The sequence below is a fragment of the Pan paniscus genome, chromosome 3 (assembly GCF_029289425.2).
Source record: "Pan paniscus chromosome 3, NHGRI_mPanPan1-v2.0_pri, whole genome shotgun sequence".
Lineage (NCBI taxonomy): Eukaryota > Metazoa > Chordata > Mammalia > Primates > Hominidae > Pan > Pan paniscus.
Window position 1 is genome coordinate 38,260,428 of NC_073252.2, and position 17,236 is coordinate 38,277,663.

General features: G+C 43.5%; 1 protein-coding gene across 8 annotated transcripts in view; it reads left to right on the top strand.

Annotated features, from left to right (window-relative positions):
• TBC1D1 (TBC1 domain family member 1) overlaps positions 1–17,236 on the top strand; it is a 248,435-nt gene that overhangs the window by 182,995 nt on the left and 48,204 nt on the right. The window lies entirely within an intron of this gene.

The window sequence follows — 17,236 nt, forward strand, 5'->3', positions numbered from 1 at the left end:
AATGGCTTTTTAGCCATTTGAGAGGAAAAAGGGTCATGTAAATTTCAGAAAGGCCTGATTGGCTGGAGAGTCAGTGTAGTGTCACAGTTAAGAGTATAGATTTAAAAAAAAATTTTTATTGTGGTAAAAAACATAAACATAATACTACCATCTAAACCATATTTAAGTATAAAGTTCAGTAGTGTTAAGTATATTCACATTGTTGTGCAATGGATCTGCAGAATTTTTCATCTTGTTAAACTGAAACTCTATGCCCAATAAACAACTCCTATTTCCCCCTCTCCCAGCCCCTGGCAACCACCATTCTACTTTCTGTTTCTCTGAGTTTGACTACTGTAGATAACTCATTTAAGTAGAGTCATATGGTATTTGTCTTCTTATTTCTGGTTTATTTCGCTTAGCATAATGTCCTCAAGGTTCTTCACGTTGTAGCATATGACAGGATTTCTCTCTTTTTTCCCCCCTTTTTTTTGAGTTATATTCTGTTGTATGTATATTTAACATTTTCTTCATTCATCTGTTGACATTCATCTGCTTCCACCTTCCACCTTTTGGCTATTGTGAATACTGCAGCTATGAACATGGGTGTGCAAATGTCTCTTCAAGATCCTGCTTTCAGTTCTTTCGGATATGTACCCAGAAGTGGGTTTGCTGGATCGATCATAGTGTAGTTCTGTGAGTAACCCTCATACTGTTTTCTGCAGCTGCCGTACCATTTTACATTCCCACCAACAGTGCCCAAGGGCTCCAGTTCCTCTGCACCCTCACCCACACTTGTCATCTTCTGGATTGCAGATTTTCTGGATCAATCTTCTGGATTACACTTGATTTTCTGTGTTGGGCCTGGATGTTTAGAACAGTATCCCTCCTTTGGAGTGGTAAATATGTAAGTTTTTATTATAAAATAATGGCCATCCTAGTGAGCGTGAGGTAATATCTCATTGTGGTTTTGATTTCCTTCATAGTTAATGTGGTTGGGCATCATTTCATGTCCTGGTCGGCCATTTATGTTTCATATTTGGGGAAATGTCTTTCCAAGTCTCAAGTCCTTTGCCCATTTTTTAATTGAGTTATTTGATTTTCTACTGTTGAGTATGGATTATTAAATCAGACTGGCCTGAACTTAAATCGTGGCCCTTCCATTTTTGACCAAAAGCAGCTGTGTGTCCCATTTGTGCCTTGGTTTCTTCGGTGTAATGCCGGCATAATGATAGCCCCACCTTGTAGTTAAGAGTGTTGGGGCAGTCAGTGAGGAAGCACTCACTCCACAGGAGCTTGTTACGTAAGGAGAAGGCAGCCGGTCCATTCCTAATAGGGGTCTGAAGGAAGGAAGAAGGGCTGAAGGAAGTAAAAAGAGCCTCCTCCATGAATGGCAGCCATTCTTGAAATCCACCTTGGCTGCCTTCATTTTTAATGTCAGTGGACTTTTAAGACAACCAAAAGGATGTTCTTGGATGACCAGAGACTGTGGCAGAGGGAGGATGGTCACGTTGCCAAGGATCTCTCTCAACCTCCTGGATAGTGTGCTGCTGGTAGTTTGCACAATTGCTTCAGCTTTTTGGCAAAGTGCATGTAAAATCCTGAAGTCACTGCCAGAGGAAACCTGGTTCCTGAGATAGCAGCTTGATGCTCCTGCCCCATCCCAGGTGCACACCTCACTGGGCAGCTCTGGCTCTGAATTGAGGGACAGCAAAAACCTCTAACCAACCATACTGAAAAGCAGGCATTGGGGGCTTTAGGGGAAGGTTCTTTTCAAAACTCATGATGGGGAGAGACCAAAGACTGGGAATCATTGTAAAGAAGTTAGTCATAGATGCTTCACTCTTTAAAATCATCCCAACACAAGGTTAAACAACATGCAGTTTTCACGATGTCCCAGAAAGCGACGAGTGCAGTGAGGTGAAACGTGGCCATCTGAGCACACAATGAGCAGGCTTGGAAGGATCGATTTCCCCTGTGCTGGCCCTCAGAATTTAAGGCACAACTTTTAAGCTGAGTGTGCAGCACTCGATTTTCTATGTTGGGCCTGGATGTTTAGAAAAGTATCTCTCCTTCAGAGTGGTAAATATGCAAATTTTTTACTGAATTACTTCATTTAATCAAAGCAGCCGACTTCTCCTGCCTCCCCTGTTTCTGTCTTGGGGTTGAATATTTGGTCCCATGTAACAACTCTTGATTCTTAATGATGCCACATGGAAGCTGTGTGTGCTGGGATTTGCCATATTCAGTTATGGTCAGTAGAGACTTTCTTAGTCTCTCTCTTTTTTTTTTTTTTGAGACAAATTCTTGCTCTGTCACCCAGGCTGGAGTGCAGTGGCCCAATCTTGGCTCGCTGCAACCTCTGCCTCTGGGTTCAAATGATTCTCCTGCTTCAGCCTCCCGAGTAGCTGGGATTGCAGGCACGCGCCACCATACTTGGCTAATTTTTGTATTTTTAGTAGAGACAGGGTTTTGCCATGTTGTCCAGACTAGTCTTGAACTCCTGACCTCGTCATCCGCCTGCCTTGGTCTCCCAAAGTGCTGGGATTACAGGCGTGAGCCACCGCGCCTGGCCACAGTCAGTAGAGACTTTTGAAAGGAAATATTACCTCTTTAATGATGTTTTTAGTCCAAGTAAATTGTGGTAATGTTTAAGAAATTTGCTTACCACAAAAACAGTTTTCAAGGAGCATTTGAACTTGTCCACTTTAAGTCATAAAATGGATTAAAGTGTTTGAAATCTATTGGGATTGTAAATTTATGTCAGTGTACTGACTTTCAAGAGATCTTGATGATCATGTCGTCTGTTTTCATTTTCTACTACATGAGAACATTGAAGCCTGAAACTTAACACAAACCCGAGTTCCCCACTTGCCTAAGAGTCATGGATACCTAAAAAGTATGCTACTTCCCAAGTTGATTTCTTTCAGGATATGGGCCCTTCAAAGGAAAGCAGTGAGGCTGGGGTTTTCCAGGTGGAAAGGTCACATTTCCACATATAACTCAGCGAACATTGTGTTGGGTTGGGAGAAGAATTGGTTCACTATTTTAAACTTTTTGTTTCATCTTGAGGACTTCCCCATCCCCTCTCCTCCGCAAAGCACAAAAGTATTTCCTAATTTTTAAGTCATGGGCTTCCTTTAATGGATTCTGAACTCAGATCACGTCCAGATAAGCATTGTGTAATGGGATGGGTGGGGTTAGATATTTTAGTCACAGATGCATGAGAGGAGAGAGGGTGGAGGACAGCAAAGTTTATAACTGGAGCCTATAGTAGTTTATCTCTTGTCATCGGCCAGGTCACAGAGTCTCACTTCAGGACAGCTGTGCAAGCAGAACCCCCATCACGGTTTTCTTGATGCCTTTGACAGTCACCTGTACATGCCTCTGGGACCTTTCCTCCTCCTTTCTCTTATTATTTTTTTTCCCTTGGTCACATGTTTCATTCTACTAAATGTCTAACCAGCTCTTCTCTGCAAATTACAGAGCTGTGATGGCACCTTGCTTGTTGATTATTTCTGGTTGAATAGTTTCCAATGGGACTTCTCTGGAGATAAGTCCTGTATTAGTCCGTTCTCACACTGCTAATAAAAACATACCTGAGACTGGGTAATTTATAAAGGAAAGAGGTTGACTCACTGTTCAGCATGGCTGGGGAGACCTCAGGAAACTTACAATCGTGGTGGAAGGGGAAGCAAACATGTCCTTCACATGGCAGCAGGAGAGAGAAGTGCCGAGCAAAAGGGGGGAAAGCCCCTTATAAAACCATCAGATCTCATGAGAACTAACTCACTATCATGAGAACAGGATGGGGGAAACTGCCCCCATGATTAAATTATCTCTACCTGGTCGCTCCCATGACATGGGGATTATGAGAACTACAATTCAAGATGAGAATTGGGTGGTGACATAGCCAAACCACATTAAATCCCAAGTGCGCATGTCTGGCCCTGATCCCTTTATGTGAGACTGGGGTCATGATCCTCCCGCACCCGTCTTCTGAGCCCTATTCCTACTTGGGCATGCTTAGGCACTTCAGCATCTGCATCCCATTGATGTCTTAAGGGTGGTTCCAGACCTTGGAGGTACACACGACACACTGCTGATGAAAACCTAGAATATAGAATGGAAGTTACATTTATTCATAGAGTGAAAATCCAAAAATAGACCAGAGAGAAGATATGAAAATATCAAGAATGCTTATCTTAGGGAGGTAGGATTATAGGTAACTTTTTTTTTCCTTAGATAAATATATAGATAGATATATTAGTGTTTACAGTTTCTCTGCCACCAACCAAAATATTTTTTTCAGGAGGAAAAAAAACCCCAGCCAGCCAACATACCTAAAAACCATCTCCTGGGCCCGAGAGGGAAAAATTGGGCTCCTTTTCTTGAAATTGCCATTTATGCCACTGTTGTATTATTTTACCAGTCACTCCAGATTCCAGGCTCCTCTATCTGAGTTCTCTCTCCTTCCACAGTGGAGCTCATACCTTCCTGTTTCCTGGCTGCCACTCAGATTTAGGCTCCGTTTTTCAGACCTCAGTGGCTGTAATAGCTGTTCCTTCTACCTCTTAGGATGGTTCTTTCTGTAATAGCCTTTGTCATCACATCATCAGAGGATGATAGCTCTTAATGAGGATCTAAACTTTGCAGGTAAGATATCCCTGCCTCTGACATGAGATAGATGTATTGCATGCTATTTAACATACAACTATACTGAGTGTGCAGTTGTATGTAAAAGCATTGTTCTAGGTATTGGGTTGAAAGTGGATCAAATGCTAGACAAAGGAGCGTACAAGTCTTGTAAGGAAGACAGCTGCCAAGAGAGAAGAAAGGATGGGGAAATGCTGCGTCTACTAAGTTCAAGGTTCTGAATTGGAAAGCTGCAGCTATTGAGGAGAAGAGTCTTTTAAAATTCCTAAAGGGTTTTTGTTATCTTTTATTGATGCAAATGCTATTTTGTGGCATAAACCTTAATAATTTTGGGGTTGAAACTCTTATCAGGATAAAATGATCCTTTTCTATCCCAAGCTTAATAAATATTGTTTAAGTACAAATTAAATACATGAAATCTGCCCATCTATATTATAAATGTCATATGGCAGAAATTATACCTTGACTTTTGGTTCTTTCACAAAACCTTAATTTTTTTTTTTTTTTTTGCCTTCAATGCATTTTGTCTGATTTTACATTAAAAGCCTGTAATTTCTCAAGTCTTGAGTCTGGGGAGCCGTCGTCATCCTTTTTTCCCCTCTCCCTTGTCTTCTGGATGTTCAAGCGATTTTAATTAGATGTTGGGCTTTTATGTCAAGTGCTGGCATTGCACTCCATGATAATCCAGGGACTCGGAAGCACGTGTTATGCGTCGCCCTGGGTTGGTGCAGTGGAACTGGGGTGGGTTGGAAGTATTATTCTAAATCTGCTTCCTGCGATGGGGCAGGTCAGGTTGTCCTGTGTTGACAAGGAAGAAGTCTGGGTGAGGAAGCGGGATGAAAGCAGACCAGATGCTAGAGTCCACTTTCAAGTCCGATCCCAGGACCTGGCTTAAAGTTAAAGAACAGCAAAGATGAAAGGTGCCGCACAGCAGCACAGGTCGGTGGCCACGTTAATGACATAGAAAGCAAGTGCTGTGAATTCAAAAGAAAGGACAGCTCTGAGCCAGAGTACTTGGTGACTTTGCTCAAACAAATCCCTTTCTGGCACCCCCAGGCCTTCCCTCCCGCTTCAAAAAAATTCTGAATTGTGCCAATCCATTGAGGCTCAGCTCAAGGCCATCCCATGCCTTTCCATCGTAATAAAGCCTTGTTTCCTGGGCTTTAAACATATTCCTTTTTTCTTAGGTACAGATTGAACTTTTTTAAAAGGGAAGTTGTCAGAGGCTCTGTAAAACGTTAAATCAAACCTGCTTTGTTTTAGGGATGGGGTAGCTTGGAATCAGATTTGCTCCTGCTATGGACTGAACATTTGTGTCCCCCCAAAATTCCTATGTTGAAGCCCTAATGCACAGTTTTATGGTGTTTGAAGAGAGGCCCTTGGGAGGTGATTAAGTTTAGATGAGATTGTGTGAATGAAGCCCTCATGAATGGGATTACTGTCATCCCAAAAAGAGGTAGAGACCCCAGAGCTTCCTCTCTCTTCACCCTGTGAGGATACAGCAAGAAGGAAGCTCTCTGCAAGTCAGGAAGAGAGAGGGCTCTCACTAGAATACACTTGTACTGCCATCCTGATCTTGGACTTCCCCTCCAGAACTGTGAGAAACAAATGTGTGTTGTTTAAGCCACCCAGTCCCTATGATTTTATTAGAGCAGCCCGAGCTCCATTCTCCACTCCCTGGCTTCCTGCATGGACTTTGCAACCAGAGCTTCACGGGGTATAGTTTAATAGCTGTTTCTCTGTAACGCAGCCACTTTTCTCTTTCCAGGTCTAGTTTTGACCCTCATAACACTTTGTTAGGGGAGATTTGAGGGTGAGGAAGTTGGCTTGCTTTTCTTTTCACCATGTCTCAGTAGAAACAGAAGCAGAAAGGCCCTGAGATACTGAGCCCACCTTTCTCAGTAGGGTGTGACAGCCCGGAGTATGCTGGGCTGAGGAGGCCAGGGCTGGAGGGGAGGCTCCCACGGTGGAGGGGTTGAAAGCTGGGTTGTAATGAGCTGCTTTTCTGCAGATGCCTAAATGATGTGGGTTGAGAAATCGTGATCTTAGCTTTTAGTAGTATATTTTTCTGTTTATATTAGGTGAATCATCAGTCTGTCTCTGACTATGTTCAGATCTGGAAGTTTTCTGGAAGGAAATTTGTTATTGCTGTAATAGTGTAGGTTGTTGATCTGGATTAGCAGGGAGCGGCCCCTTAATACATTCTTAAGAAAATGGTATTTAGTTCAGTCTTTGGCTTTGAACTTTGCCTTTGACAAAGATAAAAGTGCGACTTGACTGGTATTTGAAAAGCATGGTGATATGGCCAGGTGCGGTGGCTCACGCCTGTATCCCAGCACGTTGGGAGGCCGAGGCGGGCAGATCACCTGAGATCAGGAGTTCGACACCTGACTTGGCCAACGTGGTGAAACCTCATCTCTACTTAAAATACAAAAAAATTAGCCAGGCTTGGTGGTGCGCACCCTTAATTCCAGCTACTTGGGAGGCTGAGGCAAGGGAATCACTTGAACCCTGGGAGGCGGAGGTTGCAATGAGCCGAGATTGCGCCATTGCAGTCCAGCCTGAGCAACAAGAGCGAGACTCCATCTCAAAAAAAAAAGCAAGTTATATTACATTTTAAAACTCTATTTAATGGTCAGGTCATCCATCCATAATGAGTAGAGTCATTGCTTAATTAATTTAAAACAACGTATTTAAAAGGTACCTTTGTTCCCTAGTGTCACATAACGTGAAACATCCAATTAAGGTAAGTGTAATGTAAAGTAAGTGGCTAAAAAAGTGCTGAACGCCAAAGGCCAGAGATTCAACCTTTTGTGTGCATTAGAATTTCCCAATTGTTCAAATCCAGGTTGCTGGATCTACCTCAGAGTTTTTGATCCAGTAGGTTTGGGGTGGGACCAAGAATTTGCATTTCTAACAAGCTCCCAGGTGGTGTTGAGGCTGAAGCTCATGTGGGGACCACGTTTTGAGAACTTCTCTTGTAGACTGAACTCATGGTCTAGGTTCTGTCAGCTGTGACCCCTGTGCTGCTGGAGGGAGTGGTCAGATGTCCTGACCTCTGTGCCCACAGTGAGGTCCAAGCTGAGTAGGTTTGACCAGCAGCTGTAATCACAGAGTGAACAATGTAAACGACCAATGTTGGGTGGTCTGACATCTTTTAAAAAAATCCATGTGGATGAGATCACAGGGTTAGGTGTGGGCAGCAGTCAGGGTAACTCCACGTGGTTACTGCCCATGCACTCTCTGCTGTTTTTCACCTCTTCTTCAGAGTGTGGTCAGGATGGTGGCCTTGCCCAGCACAGGAGGCCCTTTTCCTTCTGACCACCTGACCTGACCCACCTCTTAGCATCTGCAGGCACTCCCTGTCCCTTCGCTGGGCCCCGTGGGGAACTACTTGCAGTCATCAAATTCATCATGCTGCTTTCTTTTAATTCCCACACTTGCCAAGGTGGGACTGCCCCGCATCTCCTTCCCAGTCGTGTGTCAGAACTCAGCACTGGAACTTTCCCCTTTCCCCACTCCCACCCCTCCCCACCCCCACGAACGTCTCACTTGGGGATCATCTCTTCTGAGGTTGGGCCTGCACAGCCGCCCTCTGCACTCTCGCCACCCTATGGGCTGCCCTTGACCCCTTGGCACACAGACCTGGAAGTTGGCCTGCTCAGCTGTCTCCTTAGGAGTGGAGCTTGGTTTTCTTTCATCACTGTTCTGCGATGAATTGAATGCATGATTGGTCACAGGAAGGTAGGGGAGGGATAAACACCTTATGATATGTTTCTTATAAGGTTTTATATGTAGAAAGTTATATGAAAGTGTCAGATATCTATATATGAAGTATATGTGAAGTTTTATGATAGTTTTGCATAATTTAAGAATAAACTCTTTAAAGGAGCTGAGTCCCAATCCCTTGGGTCTAGAGTTGCGTGGCACCCAGGGCCCGCTTGTTTCCCTCCACTCTGCGTGTTCATTGCTGGCCCCTCATAGGCTGTCCCAGACCTCTTTGACTTCTCTCCTTTCTGCCCAGTCTTCCCTGAGACGCTCCAGGCTCCCTGGCCTCCGCTTCTCGGAGCTTCTCTTGTGTTTGTTTTCTGTGCTCAGGGCGCCATGGTGCTATAGGCCACAGAGGAGGCGTCTGGGGTCCCTCGGGGCAGGTGCAGCAGGAGGAAGCCGTCTCCGAGGGCATGACCTTGGAACTGAGCATTGACAGAGGAGAGTCAGCCAGACAAAGAAAGGCCAAAACCCCACCCCTCTCCCACCCTATTTCTACGTGACCATGGGCCCTGGACACAGCAAGACGGTGACCCCGGGCCTCCTATTGTTGCGAGGAGCCCCTGGGAAAATGTTGGCATTTTCTTCATAGAACAGGTTTCTCTTCTCCAGTATTCTTCAGTAAATCAACTTTCTTTTTTATCCCCAACCCCAGTCTGATTGCGAAGAAGTCTAAGCAACAGAAAGATTTTGCCAAATAGATTATCTTTTTTAGAACAAAATAGGTAATGATATTAATAGGAATTCAGCACTTACTCTTGTCTAAGTACTGTTTTTAAGTGCTCTCAAGGATTTTTCATTTAATCCCCACAACAAAGCTGTGGGGGGTGGATGCTATTATTATCGGTGATTTATGAATGAGGAAACTGACACAGAGGGGTGGTCGAGGAGCTTGCCCGTTTCCTGGTAGTTAGTACCAGGGCTGGCATCATCAGTTGCCTGCTCCTTTTCCTCTTTGCTTTTGTGTCCATTACCCCAAGGCATTAGGATGAGCCAGCCAAGTTCTAGTCCTGGCTTCACCACCTAATTAGCTCTGTGTCCCATGCCTTGCCGTGGAGGGATAAAACCAATTCCTAGCTTATCCGTTGGTGGTGAAGATGAAATCAGTGGGGTACTTGTAAAGCATACTGCCCAGCACATAGTAAGTGCCCAGAAAATGTGACGTCGGACCTCTTTAAGCTTCAGTTTCCACGTCTGGGAAGAGAGGGGGAGTTGAGCTAAGTCATTTTCCAGTGTCCCTTTCAGCTCCATGTTTCTGTGAGCACTGACAGTTTCCCCACAATCCTGAAGAAAGAAGGAAAATAAGGGCGGGGTGGCGAAGGTCGCCACTGTGACGTGGCTGCTGGTGGGAAGTCCCTGGGGAGGCAAGGCCCAGCTTCCCAGACACAGCCCTCAGGTGCTCATCCTGGTGGCACTGACCAGGGGCCATGGTGGGCTTTTCCACCCCACCATGTCTCATAAAATTACAAGAACCACAGTTGAAAATCAGTGTTACAGAAATGGTAATAGGATAGGGCAAACTATTACAAAGATCAGCACTTAAGATTCTGGCTGAGGCTGAATATTTGTTTCTCTTTAGTTTTGTTGTCTTTAATCAAGAACTGAGAGCCCTGACTTTCAGCTCCTCAAAAAATACAGCTTCCTTCCCCTTGGAGATGCAAAAACAAACGCCACTTCTTTCCAAGCGTAATTTTCTCCCATGCGTTATCTCCTGTCTACAGCTTTTTCTTGATCCTTTTCCAGCTCCTGTAGACCTCCCATTTAGAGCCACCAGCTGCCCATCACTGGGGCCGCGCAGAGCTCTTGGTGCTCTGTGCCCTGGGCTCGCCCACCCAGGCCTGTTCTCTGTGCCTCTTCCTGGTTCTCTTCCCTGGACTTCCCACCGCCGTGCGGTCTTCAGTGCTCCTCTGAGCTGTTGTCATGACCTCTAACCAGACTGAGTCAGGACTTTTGACTTCCTCATCTCTAAGTCATCCTTACACAGCCTTGGAAGTTTACCCTAAATGGCTATTTTGGGAGAGAGTGGGGATAAAGATCTGCAGGCCTCTTGCTCCTGGTCCTTGTTTCTGCTTATCTTGGCTTCTGTTTTTAAGTGTGTGTGCACCTCTTTCCTCATCACACCCTTCCCCTCCGCATGGCTCCCATCTCAGGCAGAGTTAGGTGCTCTGTTCTGTGTCCATAGCTCTTTTTCGAGCCCTTCTTCTCACTGTTTGGTAGTGGCCTTTCATGTGTGTCTGATCCACTAGACTGTGCGCTCCCTGCCTGCCAGGATATGGTTAAAGTGCTAAAGAATGTATATATGAGATCACTTTTGCTTAAAAAACCCCCAATCTTCTGGAATTCCCAATTTCTAACCAATTAATATGTGGATTGACTAGACCTTAAGCAACCAAGAGTCAGCCAGCCTTGTCTTCTATATTTAGGCGCATACTATCTGGTCGTTAGACAAAATGGGTCATTATCAGTGATGAGTTAATAATTACCTGCACATCTTGTTTATGCTGGTTCTTTACCTAAAGTGGCTCCCATCAATTAAACCTGTATGGATTTTACCTGTTCTTCCAGAACCACCCCCCTTTCCACGAAAACTGACAACAATGATGGTAAGAAGAATGGTAGTTGACATTTTATTAAATGTTTGCTGTGTGCAGGCTTGTTTTTTCCCACACACTTACCTACTTAATGCTCACAATAATCCTATGAACTAGTCAGTTTTATGCAGATTTTGCAGATTAGGAAACTAAGGTGGCAAGTGATCAGATAACCTGTTTGAGGTTGAGTAGCTAGATCATGGTAGAGCCAGGTTCGATCCCAGATACCTGGCTCCAGGGCCCATGCTCTTGACCTTATAAACAGCTGAAATTCATCTTTTTTTGCTGAACTTCCAGAACACTTTCTTTGTATTTCCCTTATTTTAGTAGTCATGTACTTCTCTGCTACCCTGATTCATACTTGGATTTCTAGCAGCATGCCTGGCATGAGGCAAGAACTTAACAGTATTTCTTTATACCAAATGAATGTTGTCTTTTTTTTTTTTTTTTCTTGAGACAGAGTCTCGCTCTGTCGCCCAGGCTAGAGTGCAGTGGCACTATCTTGGCTCACTGCAAGCTCCGCCTCCCGGGTTCATGCCATTCTCCTGCCTCAGCCTCCCAAGTAGCTGGGACTATAGGCGCCTGCCATGGCGCCCGGCTAATTTTTTGTATTTTTAGTAGAGACGGGGTTTCACCGTGTTAGCCAGGATGGTCTCGATCTCCTGACCTTGTGATCTGCCCGCCTCGGCCTCCCAGAGTGCTGGGATTACAGGTGTGAGCCACCGTGCCCGGCCATGAATGTTGTCTTTAAAAAATTCTGTTTTCCTCTAGCTAGACTGTCATATAATGCAACTGTAGGAAATAATCAGGTTCTCTTTGGAGTATTTTCCATAAAAGATCCACAGAAGTCATGGCAGGGTTGAGAGTGGACTTGGGCAAATGAATCTGTTCATTCATTGAATATTCCATGCATATCTGCTGTTTCCCAGGCATGGAATATGGCAGGGAACACAGAAATCTCTGCCTCCTGGGCTCTGCTTTCTGTTGTAGTAGAGGTAAAGCTGCTCATACTTTGTAAACAATATGACAACATTAAGTCTACATGGTCATTTTACTTTGTTTTTTCTAAGAAATTTTGAGCTGTTCGTAACAACAGACACTGCAGATGTTAATCCCGTTGTTGTTAACTTTTCTCCAGAGATTTAATGTTCAGTTTTCTCCTTTCCAGAATCGATTTATGTTGTTCAAACAGAGGTTTGAGAATAACTGGAATTTTTTTAACTTCTTTTTTTTTTTCGCATGGAGTTCAGAATTTTCAAGAGGGATGAAGAGAGTTATAAAATGCTCTATGGTGGGTAACACACAGAAAAAGCCAGAAAATTGGAGAATAAGGATCTGTCTACTCATTTCCTTCTAGAGCTCCTCTTTCTTACAGGGCACTTAACATGTGATTTAATGTCATGTCTTTAAAAGGAGGAGAACTGCAGTTCAGAACTTAATGTCAGTGCTTTGTGAAAGTGCAAGAAAGAAGCCCTGTATTCTGCACTTGAGAGAGCCAGATACTGGGCAGATACGAGGTGGTGTGCACGTTGCTTTTTCTCTTTCTCGATCATGGCATTGATTCTGTTCATAACAATGATGCAATGTCATACTCTTCCCCACACATTTGTGTGCAAATAGAAAGAATGCAACAGCACAGGAGAAAGAATGCAACAGCACAGAGTTGTTGGGGAATAATTTGGCATCTAAAATATCGACATACCAGCATAGATCATATTTATGACTCTGTTGGGAGTGTCACAGCAATGATTTAATAGGAGGCAGTTGTCTCCAAGGCCTCCTGAATTATGACTGGTTTTAAAATTCTTAGAACCCATTGGAGGCTATTGTTTCTGAAAGGCTACATAATTTAAGTGCTCCACATCCTGTCATTATAGGAGATGTCAGAATAGTAAAATCTAATCCTGGACTAAGTTGTTATCGCAGCCTTTTGGTTTGGTGGCTTTGCCGACTTTATAAATATGCCTGTCAGTGCCTGTGTTCTCCACAGTTGGGCAGTCGGCGGCGAATATCATTTCTCACATTTTACACTGGGGGACTGGAACCCAGAAGGCATATGTTTTCCCAAGAGGCACCAACACAGTTGGCCCATGAGGTAGAGCAGCCCCTACTTCGGCTCAGCCTCCACTGCACTGAGCCAAGCCAAGCTTCCTACACTGGCCTCTGTGCAGCTGTCTCTCGGCAAGAATGCAAGTCGGGGAGAGAAGCCGGATCCCTGGGATTGTTCTAGAGAATAGAAACCTCAGAGTAGCCCTCCTTAGACCACCTAACGCATTGCATCGCTGCATACATGTAAGGGACTCAATGCTGGTAGGATTGGCTTAGGAATGATGGAAGTGAAAACAGTGCCCCGGTTTATCATTAGAACAAGGTTCTTAGCTGACAGTTGCCTCAGACTTTGATTTTGTTCTCCTCGACCTGCCACTCCACTCGAGTCCACATCTCTCAAGACTGCACTTGCCTGAAGGAGGACTGATTACAAACCAAAGCCTTGTGCCCAGTCTGGATCTTTTTGCATTGTTGAGAAAGCAGCGTACTTTCTTTGGACTGATTCAGCAGGCCAAATTTAGAACAAAGATTTTTAACTATCTCCCTTTATAAATTACTGAGCTATTTTGTAGCCAGGCTACTCTTAATATGAACAAAAAATATTATACAAATTTGTTGTTAATCGTAAACTATAAAAATCAGTAATTGTTACCATGTGAAATGAATTTGGATAAAGGAGATACATTTTTGCCCCTTCCCAGGGTTTAGGAGAGACGAAATGGTGAGATTTTAGCTCTGAATCAGAGGTTCTTATTAGAGGTGGTTTTGTTCCTCCTGACCCCTAGGGGATATTTAGCAATGCCTAGAGGCATTGATGGTGGGCAGATGCTACTATGCCCTCTGCTAAACATTCTGCAGTGTATAAAACTGCTCCTCCTGACGAAGAATCATCCAGCCCCAGAATGTCAGTAGTGCTGAGGTTGAGAAACCCTCCTTTAAACTCTTGGGTTTATTTGCTGACCTTTACAGTGGATCAGCTTTTATTTAGTTCATGTAGAGGTGAAATTAATACTAGTGCTCAAATATGTCTTTGTATTCTGGACTTGGCCTGGATCCCCTGACCAAATTTGGGACAAGCTCCTGCCATGTGTTGAGGACCTGAATTCAGGCAGCTAACAACAGTATTTGAACTGTGTTTTCAGTGGTGGGAGTGAAGGAGATGAGCCGACGTGCTAGGAAGTGCATAGGGTTGCATGAGGAAATAGAGAGTAAAGCTGCAGCGTGGAGCCCTGCTATTCAGAGTGTGCTTGGACAAACAGCAGTGGAGGCATTATTGGGGAGCTTGATGGAAATGCTCCCCTCAGACTTGCTGAATCAAAATCTTTAATTTAGCAAGATCCCCAGTGAGGCTTGTGCATGTAGAAGTTAGAGAAGCACGGGGTAAACTCTTCTTTTTTTTACTTTGGAGGAAAATACACCTTTTTTCTTATCATGGCTCTGACCCTTACTAGCTGTGTGACCTTGGCCAAGTTATAAAACCTCACTGCACTTTATTTGTTTTAGCTGGAAAATGGAGATCATAATATCACCTGTCCTATGAGATTGTTGTAAGAATCAAACAAGCTTATTTATGCCAAGAACCCATATGGTAAAAGCTCAACAAACTGTCACTAGTGATAATAAGAAAAAGATCACAAAAGTAGAAAACATTAGGGAGACAGCTTAGGTCTTAAATCTCACAGTTGTCGTCACCAAACAATACTTGTATTTTTGCAGATCCAGTTTCTCTGAATACTAAAATAAAACCGGAGTTTCATAAACTTCTATAGACAGTGGTCCTTGTCAGTAGCCCAAGTGGCAGAGAGTACATGGATCTGGGGACAAACAGCCTCTACTGTTAGGAATGTTCCATCCTCCTGGCCTGAGTTACACCTGCTCATTGTGATTCCGAATTTGAAAGGAACACAGTAGGAATTTTCAAGACCCTGGGAAGAGGAAGGCTGTGGTAAACAGGAAGGATGAGATTAGAAGAAGGAGTTTAGGTGAGGTGAGCCCTTGTTTTACTAGTAGGGTTTAAGAGTATCCAAGTCAGCTGGACATGGTGGCTCACACCTGTAATTCTAGCACTTTGGGAGGCCGAGGTGGGCAGATCACCTGAGGTCAGGAGTTCGAGACCAGTCTGGCCAACATGGTGAAACCCTGTCTCAACTGAAAATACAGAAATTAGCAGGGCATGGTGGCGCATGCCTGTAATTCCAACTACTCACTCGGGAGTCTGAGGCAGGAGAATCGCTTGAACTTGGGATGTAGAGGTTGCAGTGAGCCAAGATTGCGCCACCACACTCCCGCCTGGGCAACAGAACGAGATTCCGTCTCAAAAAAAAAAAAAAAAAAAAGAATATCCAGGTCAACCCCACCTAACCCTCAGCGGGGCTCCCTTCTGTTGCCTGGCTGGGTCCTGGGTTCTCTTGGCGCGCACGAGATTGTGAGAGTGCATGGGAACACTGCCCTCGCTATCAGGACAGCGCCTGCCATGCCAGCCAGAACACATCATAGGAATTGCAAAACTCTTTTGCAAACCAGTGAGAGATATGCTTCCAATGTGAGGTAAAGCAGAACTTTAATCACAGCTGCAGTGTTCCACAGAATTCCAAGAGCCAAGATGGTAAAAGAATAAAAAAAAGAAAGGAAAGGGCTCAAATTAAAGACTTCAAGCTGCAGAATAAGATTAAATAAAAGGATTCAGTTGAACTGCATCATATTCAGTAATGACTAATCCTAAGTATCCAGGGTTTGGGGGTGAAAGGATTTGTAAGTGTTTTGCAGGAAAATATTTTTTCCATCTTTCATTTTAATTATAATAGATTTGCATTATTTTTTTAGTTTTTATTTTTAAAATATTTATTGCCACAAATTTAGAAAATACAGGGAAAACATAAATAACAGTACATGTAAACCAGTATTTTGTCCCTTTTTTTGTTCAACAGTTATTTCTCAGGCACCTGCTGGTTGTCAGCAACTGTGCTCAGTGTGGTGACCAAAACCCTTGTCAACAAGGCAGCAAGGTTCTAACCTGGTTAGGGCTTACAGTTGAGTAGCTGAAATTTTGATTTCTTTTCTGTGCCCCTAGTAAAGATATGATAGCAAACAATAAGAGCTATTTTTTTTATTGTGTTCTTACTCTGTGTTGGGCCCTGTTCTCAGTGGTTTATAGCCTATTAACTCAGTCTCTTTACCACCACTCTGAGGGGAGGCTCTGTCATACCCACTTGACAGATCGGGAAGTGGAAGCATCAGGAGGTTAAGCAACTTGTTAAAGATCACAAAATCAATAATGACAGAGTTTTGATTAGAATCCCAGCAGCCTGTCTCCAGAACCTGCACTATTAAGTGCAGTGGAACTGTACTGCCTCTCATAATATGTATCAAATTGAGATGATACTTTATAATTTCAATTCTTGCTTTTCTATTGAACAGTACACAGTAACATCCTCCTATAATGCATATAAACCCCCAAAAGATGTAGAATTTTAATTTATTCATTTGTCTGATAGGCTCATAATGAAATAAGACTCTATAAAGCTGTGTAATTTAGATATAGGAAACATTTGGATTATAGTGGTATGTAGTGGGAACAAATGGTCTTCTGAATCAGGAAGACATGAGTTAGAGTATGCCGGTGTACCTCCTTACTCACTGTATGACCTTGGGCAAGTTTCTGAACTTTAGTTTCCTTTCCAGGCTAATATCTGCCTTCTGGACTTGTCATCAGGATTAAATGAGTCTACCTATATAAAATGCCCAGCGCAGTGCCCAGCTTGTGGTAGAAGGTCTGCTAATGGTTACTGTTACTACTGGCTATTAAATACATTTTAATCTTCCTTCAGAATACCTGGCCAGATAGCACAGTGGTTAAGAATGCACATGAAAGCCAGACTGTTGGGTTCCAGTCCTGGCTCGACTCCTTCCTAGCTATGTGACATTAGGCAACTTACATAAACTCCTTGTTCCTCAGTTTGCATTTCTTTAAAACTGCATAGTTATCATACCCATGTCTTAGAGTTTTGTGAGTGTAAATTATTGTATATAAAGCTCTGAGAACAGTTTGGTACACAGTAGGCACTGTATGAACGTTTTTTGTAATTATCAATAATATAATTATTAAATAACATTTTCAGAAGGAGATAAAAATATTACACCTTAAAAAGCAGGTATCTTTAAATTCTTCCTCAGCTACTGAAGTTTTGCTTACT